Here is a 7,427-nt window from a genome sequence, read left to right on the forward strand (position 1 = left end):
TGTTCTTTTTTTTTTTTTAACTTTCTTTGTCTAAAATGGATCTGATTCTCTTTAGGGAGTAACTAGGTGCAATATGTAGCATAGAGAATAATTTCAGTTATCAACTTCTATTGTGTATACAGGTAGTTCTACTTTAATTAATATGCCCAATATCCAGGAAATGACTCCATCCACCTCTCAGTTGCCCAATCTGACTTCTCCTTCCACCTTACTCCTCCTTCAAATGAGCCATCACACCACAATGATGCCATCTATAAATGTCTCTAGAATGTTCTACTTCTCTCCTATCCCCTCTGCCCACCTTAGCCCTGGCTACCATCTCTCTTGCCTGTGCCATTGTAAATACATTTTCTCCCTCCTCCTGTAAAATCTCCAAGTTTTGATTGTTCAAAGCACAAGTGTTACTTTGTCATTTCTCCACTTCAAACTCTTCAAAGTCGTCTCTTCTCTGTGCATAGAGTCTAGAATTCTGTAGTTCAAGACCCACATATTTGCCATTTAACAATTTAAACACCTCCCTCTCTCTTGCACATAAATCTTTATTAAAGTGAAAAATAATTTTCATTTATGTCATTATTTTCTCTGTCTGTTCTAAGTGCTTTTAATGACTACAAAGCACTATTACCCTTTTGTGGAATGCTTCTCAAATCTCACCAATGCAGTCTGTTGATAAGACAGAACTGTGTTTACTGCTTACCACCATAAGGGAGAAGGCTGCCTCCACAGAGTTGCCATAGGGTCCCCAGGGAGAAAGGCAAAGCCAGATTTTATCGAGAATTTGAAGTTTGGCTTAAGGTGGGGCTTTCAAAGCATGAGCTTGATTACTGTTGGTAAGGATCAGGTTTAACAGTTTAGGATCAGTGAAGACAGCAAAGCAAGAAATTTGAGGCAAGGCATTGGAGAATCTTACAAATCATAAACTAATTGTTGATGCTTCCTTGTGAGGAGCTGATGGGTCTTTCTGGAACTTTCAGTAACGAACAATCAAGTCATTTACCGGGTCAAGAGAACCCTGGCACTTTTAGTAAAGTTATGCTAATCAAGTTATGCTAATAAAGCCATAAGACAAAGGGATAGTTAAGTCACATTAAGGTAGACACTGATTATATAAATTGAATACATAGCAAAACCAGAATGAAGATACTTTCCTGTGACTCCTATAAGTCATAATGTGGACAAATCTTGCAGTTTGGGAAAAGTTGGGGTTGGAAACTATAAGAAATGTCATGATCAGAAATGATTGTCAGTTGCAAATTTGTTTTCTCTATTTTCTGTTCTGAAATTTCAGAGATGTCTTGACATCCATTCTTTTTGTCATCCGGCTCCACCGTCAGGACAAAAAATGTGTTTCTGACCCGTCTTAAATCCGTACAGATAGATTATATGAAAATATATCGTTCTATTTGCCTAAATTGGCTGTGTTTCAAGTAGGGGGTATGCTAGGCCAAAATGTTTGTTCTTTGGAACTTTGCAATTTGGCATTTGATCACGAGGTCTTCACTCTTTCCTTTTTTTGCTTTTCACACCCGGACTCCAATTTTACACACTGCTTCATGTAGATGTGGTCTTTTTATCATGGTGGCAGTGGTTAGAAAGGGGTGAGGAGGTGGAATGGAAAAGGCTTGTCTGGCAAGTTCCCCAAAATACTTTTAAAAACTCTCTGGGCAACTTGGAGATGTGGGCCATCATTCGTGTGTGGCAGACTGGGCCATCCATCCTCGCGGATGCATCTCAGCTGCAGCACAGCTGTCAGGCCAAGGAAGTTATAAATCTTCCTGCATGTTAACATTCACATTTAATTAATACTCGTAGGTAAAGCTGTCTTTAAAGGTAGATGATGCGATAGAATAAAGTTTGAGAAGCAGATAATAAAGGCAGTGTGTGAAAGTAGTATTTCTGGATCAATCCAGTTTGATTGCAAACAATACAATCATCTGTTGATATTTCCCACGGTTTGCTTTTTAGAAGGGCTCTTCTGTGGTTCTGATTTGGGATTTTCTAATGCTTGTTTTGAAAGACTAGACATCTCTTACTTTTTCTTTGGAAAAGGTAAGAGAACAAACTTAGGCCTATCAAATTTGTCATGCAAGATTTTAGAACTTTTACTCCCTTTCCTGACATCCGTCAGTTTAATGGAAGCCCCAGACAGCGTCTTTTGGGCATTGGGCTATGACAATGCCCAGAGGCTGTGATTTCTAAATGGTCCTTGGGCTCAATCAAAGTCAAGTTGACTCAGCAGCATTGAGCTATGCAGGCATTAATAATCCTTTGACTATTTCACCCTGCACTTTTACATGTTAAAAGGCAACTTAAATGATGACCTTCGCTGAAGTCCCTAAGGCAATCCCAATTTAGATAATGAAAAACCCAAGGAGATATCGAAAAATAAAGAAACACAGTACATCCAGAATAGTCTTATTTTGGTGGTATTTAATGTGTGATATGCTTCTGAGATTCACTGTGGGTGATGGGAAAGAAAGCTTTATTTAACCTCTTACTTACCTGCATACATCTTTAGAATCAGTCAAGGGGACACCTGATTAGATGGCACTCTGGGGCCCTGAACTGCTATGGGTGTGTGGCCTGTTAGGGACCAGCTGCACAGCAGGAGGTGAGTGGTGGGTGGCGATGAAGGGAAGCTTCATCTGTATTTACAGCCACTCCCCCCATCACTCGTCATCCCCCTCCCCTACCCTGCCCCAGTCCGTGGAAAAATTGTCTCCCATGAAACCAGTCCCTGGTGCCAAAAAGACTGGGGACCACTGCTCTAGGGAATCCCTAAATGTTACTCTTCTCCAGGTCATGTCTTCCCCCGGAGATGATCTCGTAAGATTTGAGTAACTTGCAGCCAGAGTACCGTGAGAATAAAGTGGCCCAGCAACATCTCATCTGGATGAATTTATTTTCTTCTCCAGGCTCTAGTGAAGGTACCTTCCCTCCCTTCCAGGCCTAAAAGTCTCACCGTTAGCATGTCAATATCACCACAAGGCGGCTTAAACAATTTCACTACCTGATTTTGGCTTCCTGTTAGCATGGTAAGCCAGGATGGGTTGCTTTTTCTCCCCAAATTAACCTTGGAGATTGTACACGTGAGAAAAAAAGCATGGATCTGTGAAACTGACATAAAAATGGCGTGAACCTCTTGGGGAACATCAATGGCTGGTGAACTCCTGTTTGTTTGGGAGGATGAGATGGAGGACAGGCTGGAGAGATGGGGACGGAGAAGGACACGGTGGGCACAGTGAGAGCACAGGTTGGAGAGGAGCTTTTATGTTCTCCTATTGCTTCTTTTTTCCGAGGCCTTGGGTTAACTGTTGCTAGATCCTTCACTGCAGAAATCAGCTGTTATAGCCCAGGTCTGTGGTGCTGGGGACTTTGGGGCTAATAGCAGGGCAGAGCAAGAGGCTTACAAGAGTGAGGAGTTTATAAAAATACATGAGGAAATGACCAACCACACTCTGGAATTCTCTTCACTTCTGTCCCTGTAAACCCCTAGGACCATTAGGAACACTACCTACATACAATGCCAATTCTTTTGAAGAGTTTAAAGATGAATCGCTGACCAGAACAGGTGCTCATAAAGTGCCAAGCATGATGTATACATTATAAAACAACAATAACAACAAAAAACCCAACAAAACCCCACACCCCTAGATGCTATGGTAACATTTAAGAATATCAAAGACAAAGAGCGAATTACTAAGGTTTCTAGAGATAAACAGATCGCCTACAAAAAAAACCCCCACAAATCGAACTTTTCCATAGCTACACTGTATACTAGAAAACAATGGCTTAGTATTTTAAAAGTATGGAATAGAAATGAACTTCGAGCCAAGAATTTTACATCTAGCTATATTGGCATTTAAGCATGAGGGTATAAATAAAACTCCAAGTGCTTCCTCCAAGGCGTTGTTTGTACAACAGCAGTGTGGGGTCAGTGGGGGCAGTTTCATGGTTTGTGGGGCCTAGGCTCCTTCTTAACAGTTGTTGGTATATCTTCCTTGGGTGCTGGCCTCATCTTATGATCCATGGTGTCTACTCCAGATATCAGCATTTTATCCACATTTTAGCCACCAGAAATGAGAAATGGGAAGGCATGCCCTTTTCTTTTTATCCTTTTTTTTTTTTTTTTTTGAGACAGTGTCTCACTATGTCACCTGGACTACAGTGGCATCATCATAGCTCACTGCAACATCCAACTCCTGGGCTCAAGTGATCCTCCTGCATCAGCCTCCCGAGTAGCTAGGACTACAGGTGTGTGCCCCCAAGCCCAGCTAATTTTTCTATTTTTTGTAGAGATTGGGTTTTGTTCTTGCTCAGGGTGGTCTTGAACTCCTGGCCTCAAGCAGTCCTCCTGCCTTGGCCTCCTAAAGTGCTAGGATTATAGGACTGAGCCACCATGCCCAGCCTCTTTCCTTTTTTAAAGTTACAACCAAAAGATGAACACATCACTTCTACTCATATCCCATTGACCAGAACTTAATCATGAGGCTATATATCGTTGTAAGAGAGGGTGGTAAAGGTAGTCTTAATTCTGGATGGATGTCAGTCCTGTTAAAATTCAGAGGTTCTGTAACAAAGCAAAAAAGTGAAAAAAAAGGGATATTTTTGCCACCACTGTATACCCCAAACTGAAAATATTCCCTTTAAGATGGAGGAAAAGACAAGAATGTCCAGTAGCACCACTACTGCTTAACATAATTCTAGTGAATGCTTTAAGAAAAGAAAAATAAATGGTATATAATGTGTGATTAAGAAAAAGGTGGAACTTTCCTTCAGATCATATTGGGCAGAAAAAGAAAGTAAAAGAAAAAGATGGAACTGTTATTGTTGTAGATAATATAATTAACCTAGAAAAAAACCCCAACAGAATCAATATACAAGCTACTAGAACAATTAAGCAAGTTTATCAAGGTTGCTGGATACTTGATCAACTTATAAAAATTCATGATTTTTTAAATAATTGTATTAATAGTCCAGAAAATATAATAACAAATAAGATGTGATTCACAACTTCAATAAAAACTACAGATATTTAGGAATTAACAAAGAATATGTGAAACCTTTTTTTGAGAAAAATTTTTAAGTGAACAAAGAACACAGACATGAATCTAAACAAATATGGATGGATGTTCATATTAGAAAGATGATAATTTTTCTCAAATTAATCTATACATTCATGGGAATCTTAATCAAATTCCTGGTTTAATTTTCTGTAAAACTTATGCAAAAGAATAAAGGTCCACAAATGGATAATTCAGTCTTTAGAAAAAAGAGGAATGAGAGTGTTCTTGTTCTACCAAATACTAAGCCATACTACATGGCCTCACAGTAATAGAAATAGGGTGACAATGGTATACTAATAGACAATAGATGAATGAAACAGAATAGACAATTCAGCAACTTTATATATGATAGAGATGGTACTACAAATTAACAAGAAAGCATGCATGTTAGTAGATGGCATTGAGAAAACTGGCTGTACATATAAAGAAAAATGAAACAGATTCTAATCTACCACATGCAAAGGTGGGCTCCAGATAAAGACCTGAATGTGAAAAGTATACATTCAAATTTGATAGAAGATACAGTATGAGAATATCTTCTTACATAGGGCTGGGAAACAGCTTCTTATATCTTCTCAAACCATCTACCATAAAGCAAAAACTAAGGATTTCCATTCAATGAAAGATGCCATGGACAAAGAAGTGACAGATATTGAGAAATTATTTGACAATGCCTAAAACTGACAATGGACTAAACCTAGACTACATAAGGAACTGGGAATGTCTGCAAAGCAACCAGAAGAAGACAGGAACTCTAGCATAAAGAAATAGGCTAAGAACACAAATAGGCAATTTACAGAAGGGAAAACCTCAAAGGTTAACAAACACCAAAGAGTTGATCCAATTCATTATTCATCAAAATTATAAGTTAACAATAACTTGGCATTCTGGCAGGAAATGATCAAATTAAGTATGCATATTTCTAGGATCCAGGAATTCTCTTCCTTGGTATTTCCCAAAGGAGTTCACTCGCAGGCCTATGATGGAACATTCATGGATATTCATCATAGCATTGTTTGTGGGAGTTGGAGGCAATCAGGGTCTCCACCACTGGGGTAAAGGATAGGTATAATGTTTTTTACGTCCACTATGGAATACAGGGCACTGATAGTCACTGTGCACTGAATGTACACACACAGCAGTGTGGGCCATCCCCAAAGACAGAGCTGAGTGACTAACATAAGAAAGAATTGTCAGCCACAGTGGCTCACACCTAGCCACTTTGGGAGGCTGAGGCAGGAGGATTGCTTGAGGTCAGGAGTTCCAGACCAGCCTGGACAACACAGCAAGACCCCGTTTCCCCACAAAATTTAAAAAAAAAATTAGCCGAGTGTGGTGGCTCATGCCTGTCGTATCAGCTACTCGGGAAGCTGAGGCAGGAAGATCATTTGAGCCCAGGAGTTTGAGGTCGCAGGGAGCTATGATAACACCACTGCATTCTAGTCCAGTTCAGGCCACCAGAGCAAGATCCTATCTCAAAATAAATAAATAAATAAATAAATAAGCCAGGAACGTGCATAATCCTTAGATTAAAAAAGACAAAAAAAATCCAAGGCCAAGTACAAACTACAGGGGGAACTTTTCCCTCAGTAAAAGTGAAAATCCATCATCTGGCCGCTTTCGTGCGTGCAGCTCGTGCGTGCAGCTCGGCAGAGGGTCCGCTCTCGCCTCCGTCCTCCCCGCCTCCGGCTGAAGGCAGGATCCGCCTCTCGCTGCAGCTGGGACCCTGCGTCATCGCCCGCCCCGGACATGATGCCCCCGCAAAAGGAGAGGTGGTGGAATAAGACCACCCCCAATCATTGGAAGTTTGCAACCTCACTGAAAATTGGTACTGTTGGATTGCTAAATGTTGGGAAATCTACCTTCTTCAATGTATTAACCAAGAGGCTTCAGCAGAAAACTTCTCATTCTTCACTGTTGACCCTAAGGACAGCAGAGTACCTGCGCCAGGTGAAAGGTTTGACATTCTTCGCCAGTACCACAAACCAGCAGGGACAATTCCTGCCGTTCCAAATGGAGTGGACATCAGTGGCCTTGTGAAAGAGGCTCACAGTGGGCAGAGCCAGGGAAATGCTTTTTTATCCCGTAATTAGTGCCCGTGATGGGAGCGTTTCTCTAACAGGTGCTTTTGAAGATGATGCTCTCACGCACGTTGAAGGAAATGTAGATCCTATTCGAGATATAGGAATAATACATGAAGCGCTTCAGCTTAAAGATGAGGAAATGATTGGACCCACTGTAGATAAACTAGAAAAGGTGGCTGAGAGAGGAGGAGATAAAAAAACTAAAAACCTGAATATATAAGTAAAAATTTGCAGCTTCTTTAGATACTTGTGAGTTTATTTTTTTGATTAAGAAATT

At 40.5% G+C, this 7,427-nt stretch overlaps 1 pseudogene; it reads left to right on the forward strand.

The window, feature by feature from the left end:
- Window positions 1-2,818: 2,818 nt before the first annotated feature.
- Window positions 2,819-7,370, forward strand: LOC105823652 (annotated as a pseudogene).
- The last annotated feature ends 57 nt before the right edge of the window (window positions 7,371-7,427 follow it).

The sequence above is a fragment of the Propithecus coquereli genome, unplaced genomic scaffold (genome assembly GCF_000956105.1).
Source record: "Propithecus coquereli isolate 6110/MARCELLA unplaced genomic scaffold, Pcoq_1.0 Scaffold69, whole genome shotgun sequence".
In the NCBI taxonomy this organism is placed as follows: domain Eukaryota; kingdom Metazoa; phylum Chordata; class Mammalia; order Primates; family Indriidae; genus Propithecus; species Propithecus coquereli.